General features: G+C 39.0%; 1 long non-coding RNA gene across 1 annotated transcript; it reads right to left on the bottom strand.

The window, feature by feature from the left end:
• Positions 1 to 835: 835 nt before the first annotated feature.
• On the bottom strand, positions 836 to 20,289 carry LOC106003586. The gene is made up of 3 exons (XR_001176182.2): positions 20,245 to 20,289; positions 4,866 to 4,964; positions 836 to 1,129 (listed from the first exon to the last, which is right to left on the bottom strand). It is a non-coding gene; the product is annotated as an uncharacterized LOC106003586 (long non-coding RNA).
• Between the last annotated feature and the right edge of the window lie 100 nt (positions 20,290 to 20,389).

Genomic DNA, 20,389 nt, shown 5'->3' with positions numbered 1-20,389 from the left:
TTCTGAATTTCAGGAAATTGTTAGGAAGCTGAATTTCCCTAGCATTTTTTTTTCTTTTTTACTTAAACTACATATTTACTTGGAGTTGCTTGATGAGTAGGAGGCTAACGCTCTCCTCAAACACCTCTTGGTATCACCACTACCCAGGGGTGAAAATTGACCAGAGGTGAAAATAAAAGTGTGGAGAAAATTCAAAATCAAAGGTTGTGGCAGTTTGCAGTTACCATCAACACCTTCCAAAGGTTCAAGGGGTGACACAATGGAAGTGAGACTAAAATGAAAAATAGAGAAGGAGAGAAAAAAGAGAAAGAATTTTCCAGAGGCAATTCTGCAGATTCTTAATTCCTCTATACTCGCTCCAGAAAGGGGAGCCAGGTGGGTTAAAAGGCTTTTCTGGAATAGGAAAGCAGTATGGGGCCATGATTCAGTAACTCAAGTTCACATTATTTTCTCTCTTCTTTTTTTGTTTTAGATTTGAGAGAGAGAGCATGAACTGGGGGAGGGTACAAGGAGAAGGAGACTCCCCATTGAGCAGGAAGCCTGAAGTGGGACTCAATCCCAGGACTCTGGGATCATGACCTGGGGTGAAGGCAGACGCTTAACTGACTGAGCCACCCAGGCACCCTCAAGTTCACATTCTAAGTCCTGTAGCTCCATTTACTGAATCCTGTAAAAACTGCTTCTCTTTCCTAGTCTCCTGGTCTGTCAAATGGAGTCAGTGACCCAGACCACCTCACAGATTGTTGTGAGGCTCAACTAGGATAATGATGTGAGAATGTAGTGAGGGATTTGGTTTGTAACAGATTTTAATTTTTAGTCTATCTAAAACCTCTGGGCTTCTCGGAATTTCCTCAAAAAATTTTAGGGAACCTGACAATCATTTCAAATGCAACTTGTTTTTGTAAACTCTCCTTCTTCCTCCCACATATATCTGCACAGAGTGTCTGTAAAGTCCCCTTTTATAATGCCAGTGCCCCCAGGAGAAAGGCAGAGCTGACACTTCTTCAGGTAACATCTTCTTTGTCCATAAATGCTTCAGTTCTCCACAGGAATGGGATATGGGCTGGGCCTTTGCAGGGGAAGGAAAGATCACTTGGAGGCCAGAGTTCTGCCTAGAAACTTTATAGACCTGAAAGCAGATGGTGGAAAAAAAAAAATTTAGATTGCCTGAGGGGAAAATCCAGGCACGACCATCTTTCAACAATTTGGTTATACATACCAATTCGTACCCAAAGGGTTGGAATCGTTTATTTTCCTCCCTGTGACAGCTGTATGTCTTTGTAAGTGTGTATGTATAAATTATGTTTAATCCAGTCCCTTAACTGACAAGCCACAAATGGATGGACTAGAGCCGGAATCTGACATTTTCCTGAAATCTGAGGTTTCAGTGTTTTATCAGCCTTCTGGTCACCCATGAGGAGTAAAATATGAAGGGACAGGAAAATATTGAACTTTCTCAGGAGGAAAGCTCAGACTCTGTCCTTTCTGTGGAGGAAGACTGGCCATCATTTGTGAGCTGTGTTTTTCAAGATCTTAATTTTTAGTCTTAATATTTATTATCCAAACACTGAGTAAATAGCTTTCCTCTTGCTGCTCTAATGCTTTTTAATAAAACTTTAAAAGAACTAAGGTATGATTATATCTAGTAAAGTGTGTGACAATCTTAAGCTTTCAATGAACTGGAAATGGGCACATGGGCCCATGTGATGAATTTTTATCCATATATAAACCTGCCTAACTCTAGACCAGGTTCCATTGAATGTTTCCAGCAACTGGGAAGGCTCTATCATGGTTCCACCCAGGCTTGTCCTTCCTCCTCATCTTCCCAGATAATCAACAGTACAGCCTCTATCAGCAGAAATCTGTTTTGCCAATCTTATCAGTGCGATCAGAGAGAATATGCTGTATACACCTGTATATACCTTTCAACATTATGTCTGCACAATCCATCCATGTTGTTGCATATAGCAGGAATACACGTCTGTATATAGAATCCCACTGTGTGCATAGCTCACACTTTGTCCTTCTTCCTGTTCATTGGCATTGGATGTTTCTGGTTTTTAGTGATTACGAATTGCACTGCTATGAGCATCCTTATATTTCTGTTAATACACATACGTCTTCTCTTCCCTTTGTTATATACCCAGGAGAGAAATTGTTGGATCAGAGTGTAAGCATGGTTTAATTCCAATAGATAAAGACAAACATTTTTTTAAAGTGGTTGTACCCACATATTCCCACCACAAATACATGAGAGTTCTAGTTGTTCCACAACCTTGCCAATATTCAGTATTGCCATTTTAAAAAGAACTTGTGCCATCAAAAAAAAAAAAAAATTGGAAACCCTAGGGCTGCCTGGTAGAGTGTGCAACTCTTGGTCTCAGAGTAGTGAGTTCAAGCCCTATGTTGGGCCTAGAATTTATTTTTTTTAAACATCAGAAAGAAATTGTACCATTCTAATGAGTATATAATCTCATTTGTGGGTTTTAATTTGTAAGAAGCATCTTAAAAGGTACAGGCTTATTGGAATTTTTTGATATTCCCTTTTGTGAATGCTTGTTTCAGTCTCTTACACATTTTACTATTGGGCTCTCTATCTTTTCCTTAATTATTTGTAAAATTTTTTATAATGTATATTTTGGATTTGAGTCCATTATTGGATGCATGTATTGTGAATATATTTTTCCAGTCTGTGACTCATTTTTTTCACTCTCTTAATGGTGTCTTTCATAATTTTAACGTAGTTCATTTTATCAGTTACTTATTTTATGCTCGGTACTTTTTGTGTCCTATTTAAGCACCTGGGTGGCGCAGTGGGTTAAGCCTCTGCCTTCAGCTCAGGTCATGATCTCAGGGTCCTGGGATTGAACCCTGAGTCAGGCTCTCTGCTCAGCAGGGAGCCTGCTACCCCCCCCCCACCCCGCTCTCTCTGCATGCCTCTCTGCCTTATTGTGATCTCTCTTTCTATCAAATAAATAAAATCTTTTTTTTAAAAAAAGAATCTTTTGTCTACTCCCACTTTTTTAAAAATAGAAAATCATACTTTTCAAAAGTAAATTATAAAAATATTAGAACAGATAAATTATCACAAAGAATAAAATAATCACCCAGAATGATACCATCCAGGGATATAACCTCTGTTAACATTTTGGTACATGTTCTATTACTTATAAATGTTTATACATATAGGTTTTTGGTGTTTTTTCTAAAAAAGTGGGATTATACTGTGTTTATTTTTTTTTAAAGATTTTATTTATTTATTTGACAGAGAGAGATCACAAGTAGGCAGAGAGGCAGGCAGAGAGAGAGAGAGAGGAGGAAGCAGGCTCCCTGCTGAGCAGAGAGCCCGATGTGGGACTCGATCCCAGGACCCTGAGATCATGACCTGAGCCGAAGGCAGTGGCTTAACCCACTGAGCCACCCAGGCGCCCCACTGTGTTTATTTTTTAGTTAAACTTTTAAAGCATATTTTATATAAACATCAATAAACACTCATCCTCATAGCTTGTAATGATTATGTAATAACGCATCATATGAATCTGCCAGGCCTATTGTAAAGTTCACATAGTGATATGTGAACAAGCAATATCAATTACACTAAATGGAACTGTCTCAAGGACTGAGAATCATTTGAGACATCTACCAAGACAATGATGTATAGTGTCAGAAATTCAGTCTTAGTTCTGCTGCTAACTCCATGGCCATGGCCATAGGCACTCAACATCTCTCCACCTTGGAATTCTCCATGTTAGAGAGGTCAAAACACATATTTCATAAAGCTTTCTCCAGCTTTGAGTGTCTGGGGATTTACCCATCACAGGGGCTGTTGCAATGTGTCCTTTCCTTCTCTAGTATTTTGAGTGACTCACTTGTAATCCAAACGATCTATTACATCAGAGTAAACAAAAACCTTTGGGAACTGGGTGACAAGGTGTCCTTGGTGCAGAATGAATATAGGGGATATACATCACAGCTTTACCTAAAATCAGCTGTGGTTGTGTGATCCTAAGGGACTTCCCTGGAGAGGAGCTAAGATATGAAACCTTTTTTTTTTTTTAATCAGAAGAGAGGTAGTTTACAGAGTTAAGGACTTTCAGGGGGGAAATCAGTGTTATGTTTAACTCTTCAAAATTGGGGATTTAAAAAGACACCAAAAGAAGTAAAAGCATTAAAGAACTTTTACTTAGATAGTTGAGCAGAGGAAATACTATCAGATGAATTACACTTGGAAATCTCTTTGAATTACTGGAATGACAATTAGGAGTCTGATTTGGACAGCGAAGGTCAGAAAATAGAATTCTGGGTGGTGCTAGTTGTTTGCCACTTCATGTAAACCGAGCATCTCTCTGAGCCTGTGGCCCCATCTACAAAATGAGGAAATGATCTCTTGTAAGCGTGTCAAGATGATTGGGTGACAGAAGTGACTTGAAGCATGTAAAGCCCTTTAGCCCATCTCAGCATATGGTGAGTACAATTTATTTTTTGTTTTGCAATTTTTAAAAATCAAGGTAAAATTCACTTTCCATAAAATTCACCATTTTAAAGTGTAGAATTCAATGGCTTTTCATATGTTCATAAGGTTGTGCAACAACCACCACTATCTAATTCTAGAACTTTTCCATCACCTCAAAAATAAAGCTTGTCCCCATTAGCAGACACTCTCCATGACCTCTTCCTCACAACCCCGGACAATTATGGATTTACCTATTCTGGACATTTCATAAAAATGGAATCTATAATCTGCTATCTTTTGTGATTGGCTTTCATTAACATAAAACATTCAAAATTATTGCTATTATTATTGTTATTCCTATTTCCTATGACTTAAATAGCTTGAGAGCCAGATAACATAATGGATATGGAACCTTTTGTAAAGAAGTGGCGGCTCTGGAAATCTAAGGACTGACTTCTCCATTGAGGTATTCAGACTTCTGTGGGAATAGAGAGATCATCACAGGGACTTCCTAGAGGGAGAATAAAATCATAAAATTCAGAGGCATGACAGAACTGAAAATATCCTCTATAATCCAAAAATAAATTACCCCTTTGAAGAATGGTCAGCTAATTTTGTCCCTAAAGCGTTTTGCTCACTCAGTTAAATTCTCTTTGCTGTGCGATTGCCACCACCAGTCCAACTCATCCACATCCAAACCTCTGCACCACACAATGTCCCGATGGGGAACTTAGAGGCAGGGCTGTGCAAGGTCTTGGGAGGAGGCTCTCTATCATCTTCCACAAGCCAGCTGTCCATAATAGCCTCTGACCCATTCCAGAGGGTTGGCGGAGGTCACTAACAGATCTGGAAGCAGATACCACCTTTGATTTCTGATCTTGCCTTAATTGTGCTCTGGTATAATATAGCAGAAGCTTGGAGCCCATTTTTACTTTATTTGTGTGGATTGTGACCTATTTGGGAATTTGCCCATTCAAATGGTCCTGCCTAAATGCAGATAGTAATTTAGCAACCCTCAAAACTCCCAGGATTGTTAGCTCAGACTCTAAATAAAAAGTTTCTTCACTCGTAGAGCTAATTATTCTGCTTTGCATTGCCGTCCAGAGAATTTCTTGAAGGTTTAAGGTCTCCAAAGAATCTTCTAGGAGTTTGTTGTTTGACTTCTCCTCCTCTTGCCAGGTCACAGGTGACGGGGCCTTTGCTGTAGTGTTACCAGGTCACAGGTGACGTGGCCTTTACTGTAGTGTAGGTTGTTGTAGGGTCTATTAGGTCCAGACTTTTGTCATGTGGTTTGGCAAGAAATGTAAGCATTTCCTACCAAGAGCCGAAGAAAGTTAGGAAAGATTGTTGAAATGCCTTTTCACTGACCTGTGTGTTGCTAGAGGGTTTTATCTCCCTGTTTGTCCCACCTTCCCTCTTATTTGAAAAAAAAATTTTTTTTTGAGGGGCTCCTACCTGGCTCAGTCAGTAGACCACGTGACTCTTGATCTTAGGTTTGTGAGTTCAAGCCCCACTTTAGGAGTTGAATTTACTTTAAAATTTTTTTTAATTTTTTAAATTTTTAAAAACTTAAAAATTTTTTTAAATTTAAATTTTTTTTAAATTTTTAAAAATTTAATTTTTTTTTTAATTTTTAAAATTTTTTTGAAGTTTCTCAGGAAGCAGTATGGTTGTTAAGAGATAAGACTCTGAAGCCAGATTTCCTTCAAATTCTAGGATCACCACTTACACATGACTTTGGACAAGTTTTCTCCTCTGTATAATGGGGGTAATCACAGTAACTTTCTTACAGGTGGAAATGCTTATATTAGTTAATACTGGTGAAGAACCTAACAGTGCCTATGACATAGTGCTATATATGTTTCTTGCTTATAAACATATCATATATAGAGATAAAGAATAATATAACATCCAAACTTTTAAACACAAATCCTAACATTATGATGTATTTACTTTAGATATTTTTATTTTTTAATTTTCTTTTTAAAGATTTTATTTCATTTTAATTTTTTTCAAGATTTTCTTTATTTAGGGGCACCTGGGTGGTTCAGTTGTTTAAGCAGCTGCCTTTGGCTCCAGTCATGATCCCAGAGTCCTGGGATTGAGGCCCGCATCAGGCTCCTTGCTCTGTGGGGAGTCTGCTTCTCCCTCTCCCTCTGCCTGCCGCTTCTCCAGCTTGTGCTCTCTCTGTCAAATAAATAAATAAAATCTTTTTAAAAATTATTTTATTTATTTATTTGAGAGAGAGAGAGAGCACACACAAGCAGAGGGATCGGCAGACCCACGTGGGGTTTTATACTGGGATCCTAGGATCAGAACCTGAGCAAACGCAGAGGCTTACCCAACTGAGCCACCCAGGCACCCTTAAAGATTTTATTTTTAAATAAGGTCTACAACCAACCTGGGAGTAGAATCCAGAACTCCAGGATCAAGAGTCTTAAACTCTGCACACTGAACCAGCAAGGCGCCCCTAGATACTTTTAAAGATACAAAATATTACAGAAACAATTTACACACACCCACGTGTTGATCTCCCCTATTACAGTCCTTTCTTTTTCTGTCTTGAAATAACCATCTTCCTGAATTCATTATTTTTTATATGTTTTTTTTTTAAGATTTTATTTATTTATTTGAGAGAGAGAGAGAGCAAGCACAGGCAGACAGAATGGCAGGCAGAGGCAGAGGGAGAAGCAGAGCAGGCTCCCTGAGGAGCAAGGAGGGATGTGGGAGAGGAATCATGAAGCAGGCAGCTGCTTAACCCCGCGTGAGAAGGACAGAGCCAGATTTGGGGCTCGATCCCTGGACCCTGGGATTATGATATGAGCCGAAGGCAGATGCTTTACAATGGAGCCACCCAGGTACCCCTCTTATACGTTTTTTTTTTTAAACTTTGTTTACTTATTTATTCATTCCTTCATTTTTTTTTTTATTTTAAAGATTTTACTTATTTATTTGACAGAGAGAGATCACAAGCAGGCAGAGAGGCAGGCAGAGAGAGAGGAGGAAGCAGGCTCCCTGCTGAGCAGAGAGCCCGATGCGGGACGCGATCCCAGGACCCTGAGATCATGACCTGAGCCGAAGGCAGTGGCTTAACCCACTGAGCCACCCAGGCGCCCGTTTCATCTGTTTTTATACCTTATAAAAATCGCATCATATTGTACAAATTCTTCCACCACTATATTTTCCTTCAACCTCACAGTTTTGAGATTTACCCATGTTGCGCATGTAACCAGTTCAGTCATTTTAATTGCTGTGGGTGTTTCATTTCATGATTATCTCACAATTGATTTATCCATTTCCCTGTTGATGGACATTAAGATTGCTTCCAATTTTTTGCTCTTGTAAACATTGTTGCAATGAACATTTTGTGTCTGTCACCTTGCCACATATTTTCTAGGGCAAATACCTAGAAATGGACTTACTAGGATGTCAGGAAACCTGCCTCTTCCACTTTCCTAGACATTGTTAAACAGTGGTTGTGCTGAGGGGTTGTCCCTATTTTAACTTTCCCCATAGCAAATGAGTAATCATCTAGCTCAACACCCTTAGCAATACTAATTAAGTTTGTCAGTTTCTTCATCCATCAAAGGGAAAACAATATTATAGTATGTTTCTTAGAAGTATTCTATAAATGAAGGGCATATCTTATAGGAGGTTATTGGCAATACACCATGTGTTGGGCCTCAGGTTAAATGCTTTATATACATTCTCCTATTTGGGTTCTCTTACTGACTGTAGGAGGTAGACTATAAGATTTAGAAGGAGTAATTAATTTTTCCAACATCACATGGCTTGTAGGCGGCAGGGCTGGAATTTGAACTCAAGTGTGTCAAGCTTCAAAGCTCCTATGATTACCCCAATGCTTATTTGCATGCATAATCTTTAGGAATGACATTAAATCAACTCTTCATGGTGGTGTTAAATTTCTGGTAGAATGCCTTCCAAGAATGAACAATCTGGAGAGATAATATGGCTGGCTACCATTTTAAGGTTTTTTTCCCCCAAGCTTAAGTGTTGTATATTACGAATCATACAAGATTTTAATGTAAATCACAGAAGGTTTCCATATATATTGAGGGGGAAATGTCACCCATAATCTCATGACCACGCTTGACACTATATTGTCACTGTTCACACTCTAGTTGTTTTTAGTGAGTGTTTTTTAAAAGGAGGGTTTGTAGCCACCTTAGAGCTTGAAGTGATGACAACACCATGGATGAAAAGTTACTCATAACGAGTTATTTCTAAATGCCAGACATTTATGCTAAATTTTGCACATATGTTAATTCCTGTCTTTTAAAAAAAATTTATTTATTTTTAGAGAGCAAGAGTGAGAGAGAGGGAGGGAGACGGAGAGTTGGGGGAAGGGGCAGAGGGAGAGGGAAAGAGAATCTCAAGCAGACTCCCTGCTGAGCGCAGAACCCCATGTGGGGCTCAATCTCATGACCCTGAGCTCATGACCTGAGCCAAGAGTCAGATGCTCAACCAACTGAGCCACCCAGGCATCCCTGTCTGTTTTTCTTTTTAGTTGAAATGTAATTCAAATACCAGAAAATCCAGCCTTTTGAAGTGTTCAATTCTATCCTTTTAGGTGAGGAACTAAGAACTGAAACATTCTCCAATGTACATGAAAGTTACAGAGGCTCAATGTCAGTTTAAAGTCTGGCGATTTGTTAAGGGGAAAAGGGGGAGTAAGTGGTAGCTATAGCTAAAGCAAAATTAGCCCTAAGTTGATATATTGAAGCCTGGTAATATATATGTGACAGCTTATTGTATTATTGTTTCTACTTTTTACATATGTTTAAAATGTTTCCATAATAAGCAGCAAAAAAAATTTTGTAAAGGTCTAGCATTATGCTTTAATGACAGATCTTTGTATATTGTATTTAGGTATTGAATGAATTCAGGTCTCTGATGTGAAAAATCAACATGATACACTAACCTTATAAAGCATCTTTTAGTTTACAAAGCATTTCCATATTTTATTTCATAAGTACCCTCTGATGTATTCTGTGCATGTGCTACCATCTCCATTTCAGAGGAAAGAAAAGGGAGGTTCAAAGCAGCAGATCTAGGATTTTAACCCAATCCTTTTTTTTTTTTTGGTAAGATTTATTTTTTTATTTATTTGACAGAGAGACACAGTAAAAGAAGGAACATAAGCAGGGGGAGTGGGAGAGGGAGAAGCGAGCTCCCCACTGAGCAGGGAGCCCACGGGGGAGGGGTTTGATCCCAGGAACCCCGGATCATGTCCCGATTGGAAGGCAGACGCTTAACAACTGAGCACCCAGGTGCCCCAAACCCAATCCTTTTTTTTTTTTTTTAAGACTTTATTTACTTAACAGAGATCACAAGTAGGCAGAGAGGCAGGCAGACAGAGGGGGAAGCAGTCTCCCCACTGAGCAGAGAGCCCGATGCTGGGCTTGGTCCCAAGACTCTGGGATCATGACACAAGCCGAAGGCAGAGGCATTAACCCACTAAGCTACCCAGGCACACCCCCAATCCTTTTTTTTTTTTTTTTTTTAAAAAAGATTTTATTTATTTATTTGAGAGAGAGAGAGAGAGAACATGAGGACACCTGGGGGAAGGGCAGAGAGAGAGGGAAAAGTAGGTTCCCCACTGAGCACAAAGCCAGATGTGGGGCTCAATTTTGATACATATTGCAACCAATCTCAGGAAGATTGTATGGGTTACATTTCCAAGCATCTGGTGATTTCTCTTTCTCTTTCTTCACCGATTCATAGTTGCTTTTCCTTGAGACAGATGTAATTCAAATATACCAGTGAAAATAGTTGTTTGTGAACCTATAGTCAAGATCTACTATTGAGTGAACCATCAATAAACAATTAACCATTTGTTTAAAGTAATGATGTCCAAGTTTTAGTGTTTGTAAGAATCACTTGGTGATTCCTGGGCTCTATCCCAGACACACTGACTCAGGTTCTAGAGACCTGAACCCAGGAATGGACATTTTTAAGAGAGTTCCCTTTCCCCATAGTGACTCTGATGTAAGTGGTGCAGGAAATTACACTTAAAGCGAAACATTGGCTTAGAATATACACAGGGAAAGATTGGGAGTTTGTTGGTTAGGGATCTTAGTACCTTTTGGTCATGTGAAGTCTGGTAAGAAATGAAAAATTCACTTTCTCTCTCTCTCAGACTCATTCATATCATTCTTTCTCTCTCTCTCACACACACACCACACACACACACACACACACACACACACACCATGCTTTTGCAGAGAAAACAAACATTTTGCTTTGGCTGTCATGATCAGTTACAGAAGCACACTTATTTATATACTTCTTTGGGGCTATCAGTTTTGTTTTGTTTTGCTCTCTTTTCCAAGCAAACACTTCTGACATTCCTAATCATTTGAGCACCTGAAATTTACTTAATTCCCCTTTTCTGCAGAAACTGAGATCATCTTAAAAGTGGTCTCCTAGAGGCACCTGGGTGGCTCAGTTGGTGAAGCATCTGCCTTTGGCTCAGGTCATGATCCCAGAGTCCTGGATTCAAGCCCCACATTGGGTTCCCTGCTCAGCAGGGAGCCTGCTTCTCTCTGTTGTGCCTCTCCCACTTCCCTCTGCTTGTGCTCTGTCTCTCTGACAAATAAATAAATAAAATCTTAAAAAAAAAAAAAAGCTGTCTCTGAGGTTCTGGGGATGGGCAGGAGGCAGACTGAAGGAGGCTAGCAAATTCTTCCGTCTCTGAAGCAGGCCCTTGAGGTGCTCTCACACTTGGGTCATCATCAAGGCCCTCTAAGATTCAAATTAACATTTGAGGCACTTAACTTTCCAGGGAATGGTCACCTTTGCCCAGCTTCAGTATATGGCTTTTGTTGTTCCCCCTTCAAAAATTTATTTTTAACACCAAGGCTTCTTTCTCACAGACCCTTCAGCTTTTGCAGGTGTGGTGGCTTGGCTGGGGCTTCATGAATGTGGCCCTCCTGGACAGTTCTGCCCCGGGGAAGTGGACGATGAGCAGAGGGCCATGTCCCTGAGGCCTCGATCCTACCCAGATGCCTGCCTGAGGCCCACTGTGGGGGACCCTACTATCTAGAGTCCAGCTGCTGTCTGGCCGCCCAAAGACGCAATACTTACAGGCACCTATGCTGAGCAGTGTTTCATCTCTTCAGGGTCAAGTCTGTGAAGACAATGTATTCATCTTATAGGTAGTAAATCTCTGCTAGTGTGAAAGGACCCAATAAGTGTCTTTCAGCCTCTTAAGCAATATAGTCCATTCATTCACTGATATTTATTATTTATGCCAAATGTTTATCTCTACCTCAGGCCGTACACTAGCATGGAAACAAACACAAAGGGTCAGTTTTAAAGAAAAAAAAAAAAACTTTATTGAGGTATAATTTACATACAATGAAATTCACCCATTTAAAGTGTATCATTTGAGGGGCACCTGGGTGGCTCAGTCGGTTAAACATCCAAGTCTTGATTTTGGCTCATGTCATAATCTCAGGGTCATGAGATTGAGTCCCACATCAGGCTCTGCACTCAGCGGGGAAGTCTGCTTGAGTTTCTCTCTCTCCCTCACCCTTTCTCCCACTCCCTCTCTCTAATTAAAAAAAAATTAAAGTGTATCATTTGATGACTTTTGACAAATGGATATACCCAACTAACCATCAAGGTTTAAGATAGAAGATAATTCCATCAGTCCAATCCAAAAATTCCATTTATGCCCCTTTCCAGTCAATCCTTCACCATCCGTTCAAGTTTTCCTGCAACCCTAGGCCTTACTGGTCACCTTGCAATGCTCATAGCTTACTTTTGCCTGTCGAACTTCATATAAGTGAGATATGCAGTATGTAGTCATTTGTGACTGGCTTCTTTTGTTCAAAATAATATTTTGAAGATTCATTCATGTTGTATGATCAATAGTTCATACCTTTTGATTGCTGAGTGTTTTTCCATTGTATAGATATACCAGAATTTTTATAGCCATTTTCCCGTTGATAAACATTTTTAGGTTATTTACATTATTTGAATACTAGAAATAGCTGTTATGAAAATTTATGTACAAGTATTTGTATGGGCATATCCTTTCATTAATTTGCAGTTAATACATTGGAGTGGAATGACTGGCTTTTATGGTAAGTATAGACTTAACTTGTTAAAAAATGGGCCAGTTAGTTTTTAAAAATCTCATTGTCAAGTCCATATATATGTTAATAATTCCAGTTTCCTGATCTTGGTAGTTTAGTTGAAAAGAGCACTGTTTTAAGAGTTATAACTCAGGGTTTTAGGCTAAGCATTTACTTCCTGACCTAGATTTTTTAAAAAGGGCCATATAGCTTCTCAGAGTTTCAGTTCCCTAATTTTTATATGGGAGTTAACAATTTCTTCCAATAATAAAAATTAGAAGTAGTCTGAGAGACCATCAGTAGGAGACTGGTCAAGTAAAATACATTCCTAAATTGGAATAGTATATAACCATTAAAAATGATTATGTAAATGTATACTTATTGATGTGGAAAGCTATTTTCAACACACTGTGAATGAAAGAAGCAAGCTAGAGAGGCAGGTACAGTATGATATCACTGAGGGAAATTATATAAATGGAGAGTTATATGAAAGGTATATTTACTAAAATATTAATAATGGTATCTCTGAGTAATTGAATTTAGGGTGGGTTTTTATTTTTTACTTTCTCCTTTATAATTTTCTATATTGCTTGATTTTATTGGCAATAAGCATGGACAAGACCTTGGAAAATAATGAAGCTATTAAAAAACAAATTAATACAACCTGTTTTTCTTGAGAATGAGATGAGTGAACAGATGACTATGTTGAGAAATTGTAAGGTGTTATTACATAAATTTGAAAACATTAGTGTTAGTATTAGTATTCGTTACCCCAATCTCTTCTGGCAGTATCCTAGAAATTATCAAAGAAACACAATTAGAAGCAGTAATAACAGCTCCGTAGAAACACAACCAGGTTGAACATGGAGAAAATGTAAACTCCCTAGAACTGAAAGAAATCTAGAGTAAAAGAGGGCACAGGTTTCTTTTTAAGCTTTGGGCTTAAATCCTGGCTGTCCCCTTGGGTGCATTATTTAAACTCTCGCTCTCTATTTCCTTATCGGCAAAATGGGAAGAATGATAATATTGATTTCATTTGGCTGTGAGGATTAAATGAGTCAAAGTACTTGAAATGCCAGACATTGGGCATATTGTAAGGGTTCATTAAATATTTGTTTCCTTTTTCTTCCTTTACTTTCTTACTGATAGCTTGGATGCAGATAGTAAGATGCTTTACACATTATGACCCATTTGGAGAGAGTGAAAAGAGTGATTATAGTAAAGCAAAAAGAGTTGTGAGGCATGTTTGTTTGTTTGTTTTCATGAGAGAGATGTGAAAAGTTGGTGTTTACTTAGATGATGTCTTGGCTCTGGTAGATTAAAGGGGCCAAGAAAAGATGAAAGAAGAAAGACGATGGATGACAACTAATATAACTACTTTCTTGAAGTGTTTACAAACCATCAACTATCCTGACCTAGTATGCCTTGTAATTCCTTCTTAATATCACTGGCTTGGACTTTCCAACTTTCAAATCATTTTTGTGGACAAAGAGTATGGAAATAAAATCAGAGTTGAGTAGAAAAAGAAAGATGAAGGAAGGAAAGAGAAAGAAGAAGGAGGAGGAGACGAAGGAGCAGAAGAAATGAAAGAACTAAGAAGCAGCAGTAGCAGCAGTAGCTACCACAGAATACACAGAAGGAGGAGGAGGAGGAGGTGGAGGAGGAGGGGGGGAGGGGGAAGAGGGGGAGGGAAGGAGGAAGCTGCCACAGAAGAAGAAGAAGAGGGGAGGAGGAGAAGAAAAGAATGGACTACTTCTGGTTGTATCTAGGTCAAGGGACTGGGGGACATGAGATAAAGACAATCAGGTTTTCTTTCACATTGTCCCATTCACCACTGTAAGAAAAAAGAGACCCAGGGCATCAGATGCTCTCTCCAGAAGAAAAGATAGTGCAATAGGTTGATGCCTACTATTTTTGTATCTCTTGAGTAGGGAAACAGGGTAGAGGAACTGGAAAAACCAAATGTGGGGGATCTGGTTCTTTCCCATCATGCTTTGGGTGGATGTTGAAAGCAGGGGTACTGCTCACTGTAGTAGGCTGTTCTTCAACCCCACCCATTCACTTCCCAGAGGAAATATCCCTCAAGTATCCCTTAGATTTTACTTCCTTTACCTGGATTCACTTCTAGGTATATTTCTTTTTTTTTTTTTTTTTTATTAAGATTTTATTTATTTATTTGACAGAGAGAAAGATCACAAGTAGGCAGAGAGGCAGGCAGAGAAAGAGGGGGAAGCAGGCTCCCTGCTGAGCAGAGAGCCCGATGCGAGGCTTGATCCCAGGACCCTGAGATCATGACCTGAGCCGAAGGCAGCGGCTTAACCCACTGAGCCACCCAGGTGCCCCACTTCTAGGTATATTTCTGTGAGTAGAATAGAAAACAAGAGGCAATAAAGAGGACAGTCTGGGTCTCATAGTTGCTAAAAGTCTCCCAAATGCACGTAAAGGAATTAAGTTGGATTCTTATTTTACAACATGTGAAAATGAACTCAAAATGGATTAAAGACCTAAAGGTAAAACGGAAACTATATAACTCCTGGAAGAAAACATGGGGGGAAAAAACTTCATGACATTGGACCTGGCAATGCCTTCTTGGATATGACACCAAAAGCGCAGGTAAGAAAGCAAAAATAGACAAATGGGATAACATCAAACTTAAAACTTTTGTGCATCCCAAAAAGATATTGTATGATCCCACTTATATGAAATATCTAGAAATTAACAGACACAGAAAGTAGAAGAGTGGTTTCCAGGGGCTGGGAAGAGGGGGGAAAGGGGAGTTGTAACAGCGTTACAGTTGTACAAGATGAAAAAGTTCTAGGGATTGGCTGCACAACAGTGTGATTATGCTTAATACTGCTGAACTGTACACTTAAAAATAGTTAAGACCGTAAATTTTGCTATCTATTTTAAAAATCACACTTAAAAGAACAAATAAACATCTAAATTACTTTTGTTTTAGGGGCGCCTGGGTGGCTTAGTCGTTAAGGGTCTGCCTTCGGCTCAGGTCATGATCCGAGAGTCCTGGGATTGAGCCCCACATGGGGTTCCCTGATCAGCAGGAGGTCTGCTTCTCCCTCTCCCACCCCCCTGCTTGTGTTCCCTCTCTTGCTGTGTCTCTCTCTGTCAAATAAATAAAATCTTAAATCTTAAAATAAAATCTTAAAATAAACTAAGTTAAAAAAATAAATAAATGACTTTGTTGTAATGTGTCCCATCTCTAGCCTGTTAGCTAAATCCTGTAGAAAATCATCCAGGGCCTGGGAAAGGACTTCTTGAAGACCTGTCTGGGCATCCCAGCCCACCCTTGACTCCCCCCTCCTCCTAAGTCCTACTCAGTCTTTGTCTACTGCTCATTTGGCACTTGAGCACATGCTGCTTTGTATGGTTAGATACTTTTATATAGTTATTTATAGAAATGTATGTCCTTGTATGTATGTATGTCCTCCCCCATTGCCATATAAAACCTTATTATTTAACAAGCACTTATGCTTACCTCTTTGGAACTTCCAGTCCTGGGGAAAAAGCACAGAATGTAAGTTTTGGTTCATGGTTATGTTTATGCAAATACTAATTGTAGCTGTAGGTTAAATTCCAAATAATTTTCTCTTTTGTTGTTTCACTATTTTGTTCCACTTCAGTGATCTTTTTGCAGCATTCTCTGAATGGAAATGAGTAAACTGAGGTCTATAGAGAAGCCCAGTAATTTGTTGATGGTCACATAGCACAAGGATGAAGCGATCTCTCTGGACCATTGTCCCTAACTCTGCCTTGCTGACAGTAAGTCAGCAAACATTTGCTTGCTCAACTGGATAGCTCTTTGGATGGTTAGCTACTTCCTAGGTTTTGCAGGTTGCAAATTTAAGGCAGCTGACATGGAGAAGAGAATTTCAAGAGCTGAAATGAACTCATGTGGGATTTTTTAGAAAAGATTTTATTTCTTTGAGCAGGGAGCCTGATGCGGGGCTTGATCCCAGGACCCTCGAATCATGACCTGAGCAGAGGGCAATCGCCTAACTGACTGAGGTACCCAGGCATCTCCAAATGAACTCATGTTTGACAAGCTCCCTAGCTCCCTCACCCAGTTTTCTTTTCTTCAAAATGAAGTGTCCCTTGATGTTTTATGAAGTGGTCATTTTATTAAAAATCTGAAAATACAGATAAAAATGTAAAAAATATCCATCATTCCCTACACTCAGAGATTGTTATCATAATACCTTGAAGCATATCCTTCCAGACATCTCTTACACTCATTCATGCATCTGTTAGAAATTGGAGCATAGGTAATACTGTTTTCTTATAGCTTTTATCATTTAAGAATATATTGCAAACACTTTTTTATGTTAGCCGAGATAATGGATTCATCAATTAAAAACCAAAGTTGAGGGGTGCCTGGGTGGCTCAGTGGGTTAAAGCCTCTGCCTTTGACTTAGGTCATCATCTCAGGGTCCTGGGATTGAGCCCCACATCATGCTCTCTGCTCGGCAGGGAGCCTGCTTCCCCCCTCTCTCTGCCTGCCTCTCTGCCTACTTGTGATCTCTGTCTGTCAAATAAATAAATTTAAAAAAAATTGCTTACCTGAAATTCAAATCTAACTGGATATCCAGTTTTTTAAAAAAAAGATTTTATTTATTTATTTGGCAGAGAGATTACAAGTAGGCAGAAAGGCAGGCAGAGAGAGAGAGAGAGAGAGAGAGAGAGAGCAGGCTCCCTGCTGAGCAGAGAGCCCAATGCAGGGCTTGATCCCAAGACCCTGAGAACATGACCTAGGCGGAAGGCAGAGGCTTAACCCACTGAGCCACCCAGGGGCCCCAGGATATCTGGTTTTTATGTGGCACCCTACCATAAGCCCACCTTCCTTAACTGTTGGTGTATATTTCCCCAGATATTTTGTTATGCATATATTCCACATACAACAAAAACATAAACACTCACTATGCTTTCAAGTAAATACAAAAGAGATCATAGTATGTGTGCATATATATATATATATATATAGTTCCATAGCTCACTTTTTAAAAAAATACTCAGTCTTCTACATCTTGTCATATTAGTTCATATAGACCTATTTCATTTTTATTTTATTTATTTTTAAAATTTCTTTTCAGCATAACAGAATTCATTGTTTTTGCACCACACCCAGTGCTCCATGCAATACATGCCCTCCTTAATACCCAGCACCTGGGTCCCCCAACCTCCCATCTCCCGCCCCTTCAAAACCCTCAGATTGTTTTTCAGATTTTATTTATTTATCTGAGATAGAAAGAGTGGGAGAGAGAGCCCCCAGCAGGCAGAGGGAGAGGGAGAAGCAGACTCTCCACTGAGCAGGGAGCCTCATGTGAGGGCCCAATCCCAGGACCCCAGAATCATGACCTGAGCCAAAGGCAGTCACTTAAGTGAGTGAATTATCTGGGTGTCCCCTATTTCATTTTGTAAATGGTGGTGTAGTATTCTCTAGCATAAATATAGTATAATTGAATCAAAGCTCTATGATTGGTCATTACACTGTTTCCAATTTTCCAGCATTACAAATCTGTACTGATCATCCTTCTACATCTATCTTCAGCCATCTTTTTTAGCCATCTGTGTGAAATCTAAGATACAAGGTGCACATTTAAAATTTTAACAGCCACTGCCAAAATGCCCTCCAAAAAGGTTTCTATCAATCTGCAATCCTATCAAAATTGTATGAAATTGCCTTTTTCTTCACACTTTGTACAATCCTGGCTATGGTCGATCTTTGCCAAACTTACAGGTAGAAATGATATTGTACTGTTGTTCTAATTTGCATTTCTTGATTATTCACAGTATTCAAAATATTTTTACACATTTATACACCATTTATAAGTTTGCTTATCAGTTGCCCTTCATGTCCTTTACCAATTTTTCCTTTAGATTTTTTCCTTGTTGATCTTAATAGCTTTTTATTTACTAAGTGATGATATTAATACTCTGTCCTGTGTGTTACAAATATTGTCCTTGAATTATGTTCGTCTTTTGACCATGCTTATGGTGTTTTTTAATTTTATTTTTTAACTTTTACAGCAAAGAAGTTTTACATATTTTGTACAAGCGAAACTATCAGTCTTTTCTTGATTTGATAATTGGAGATTTCTTCTCTCTAACATTATTAAAATATTCAAGTTTCTTTCTAATTCCTTACTTTTTTTGGTCACAGATTCATGTAAAATCATACTGGTGAAAAGAATGAATCAAATCTCTTGCCCACATTTTTTTTTTTTTTCAACAGTTGCCCTATTGGTGGACATCTGGTCTATTTCCAACTTTTTATTATTATATTTTATATATTTTATTATTATATTATATTATATTATATTATATTTCTTTTCTTTTTTTAGATTTTCTTTATTTTTTTTTTTTTTTTTTTTTTTTAAAGATTTTATTTATTTATTTGACAGAGAGAAATCACAAGTAGATGGAGAGGCAGGCAGAGAGAGAGAGAGGGAAGCAGGCTCTCTGCTGAGCAGAGAGCCCGATGCGGGACTCGATCCCAGGACTCTGAGATCATGACCTGAGCCGAAGGCAGCGGCTTAACCCACTGAGCCACCCAGGCGCCCTAGATTTTCTTTATTTGTCAGAGAGAGAGAGAGGGAGAGAGAGTGAGCACAGGCAGACAGAATGGCAGGCAGAGGCAGGGGGAGAAGCAGGCTCCCTGCTGAGCAAGGAGACCTATGTGGGACTCGATCCCAGGACGCTGGGATCATGACCTGAGCCGAAGGCAGCTGCTTAACCAACTGAGCTTACTTGGGGGATTTGGGAGCTAGTATATATAAATATTATTAAGGCAACTCATATCAACTCATCTAAATGGACATCTACTCACCTTTAGAAAAATTAAAATAATTTACATTCCCAGAAGCAGTGCTGTTTGAGACAACCTGTTTCTCCATACTTTTGCCAACAAAAGCCGTTATGTTATAAAGTGTTGACAATCTGATTAGGAAAAAGTGATGCCTTATTGTTTTAACCCATTTCTTTAACTATGAGTAGCATAATTACATTTTTTAATATGTTTATTGGCCATTTCTATTTCTTCTTTTGTGAATTGCTTTTTTGTGTCCCATTTTTTTTCCTACAGGAGTTTTCATTATTTCTTTTAATGATTTATTTATTTATTTTAGAGAGAGAAAGAGAGCATGCATGAATGGTTGGGGGGGTGAGGGGAGTAGGAGCAGAGGGAGTCAGATAGGCAGAGAGAGAATCTTAAGCAGTGCACAGCTGAGCACGGAAACTACTAGGATCTCACCATCCTGACACCATGACCTGACCTGAGCTGAAATCAAGAGTTGGATGCTTAACTGATTGAGTCACCCAGGTGGCCCCATTATTCTTTTAACGTTTATTCTTTCTTTCTTTCTTTTTTTTTTTTTTTTAAGCATTCTCTATGTCCAGTGTAAGGCTTGCACTCATGATCCTGAGATCAGGAGTTGCATGTTCCACCAACTGAGCCCCAAGTTTTCATTATTTTTAAGAGAAGGATGCCCATCCCTATCTAGAAATCAAATACTGTATTTATATTATTTATTTCTTAATTTTTTAAAAATAACTTGATTCTTTTTTACTTCATCTAAGAGATAATGTATTTCTTTTTAAAGATTTTATTTATTCATTTAGAGAGAAGAGAGTAAGAAAGAGCATGAGAGGGAGAAGTCAAGGGAGAAGCAGACTCACCATGGGGCTGGGAGCCCGAGGCAGGACTCAATCCCAGCACTCTGGGATCATGACCTGAGGCGAAGGCAGTTGCTTAACCAGCTGAGCCACCCAGGCGCCCTAAGAGATAATGTATTTTTAATGGAATGTGGAGAATCTCATGGAA

This window comes from Mustela putorius, unplaced genomic scaffold (assembly GCF_011764305.1).
Source record: "Mustela putorius furo isolate JIRA1106 unplaced genomic scaffold, ASM1176430v1.1 tig00000135_pilon_pilon_pilon, whole genome shotgun sequence".
NCBI classification, from domain to species: Eukaryota; Metazoa; Chordata; class Mammalia; order Carnivora; family Mustelidae; genus Mustela; species Mustela putorius.
The sequence above is the reverse complement of the archived record's forward strand: the minus strand, read 5'-3'. Positions and strand labels throughout refer to the sequence as shown.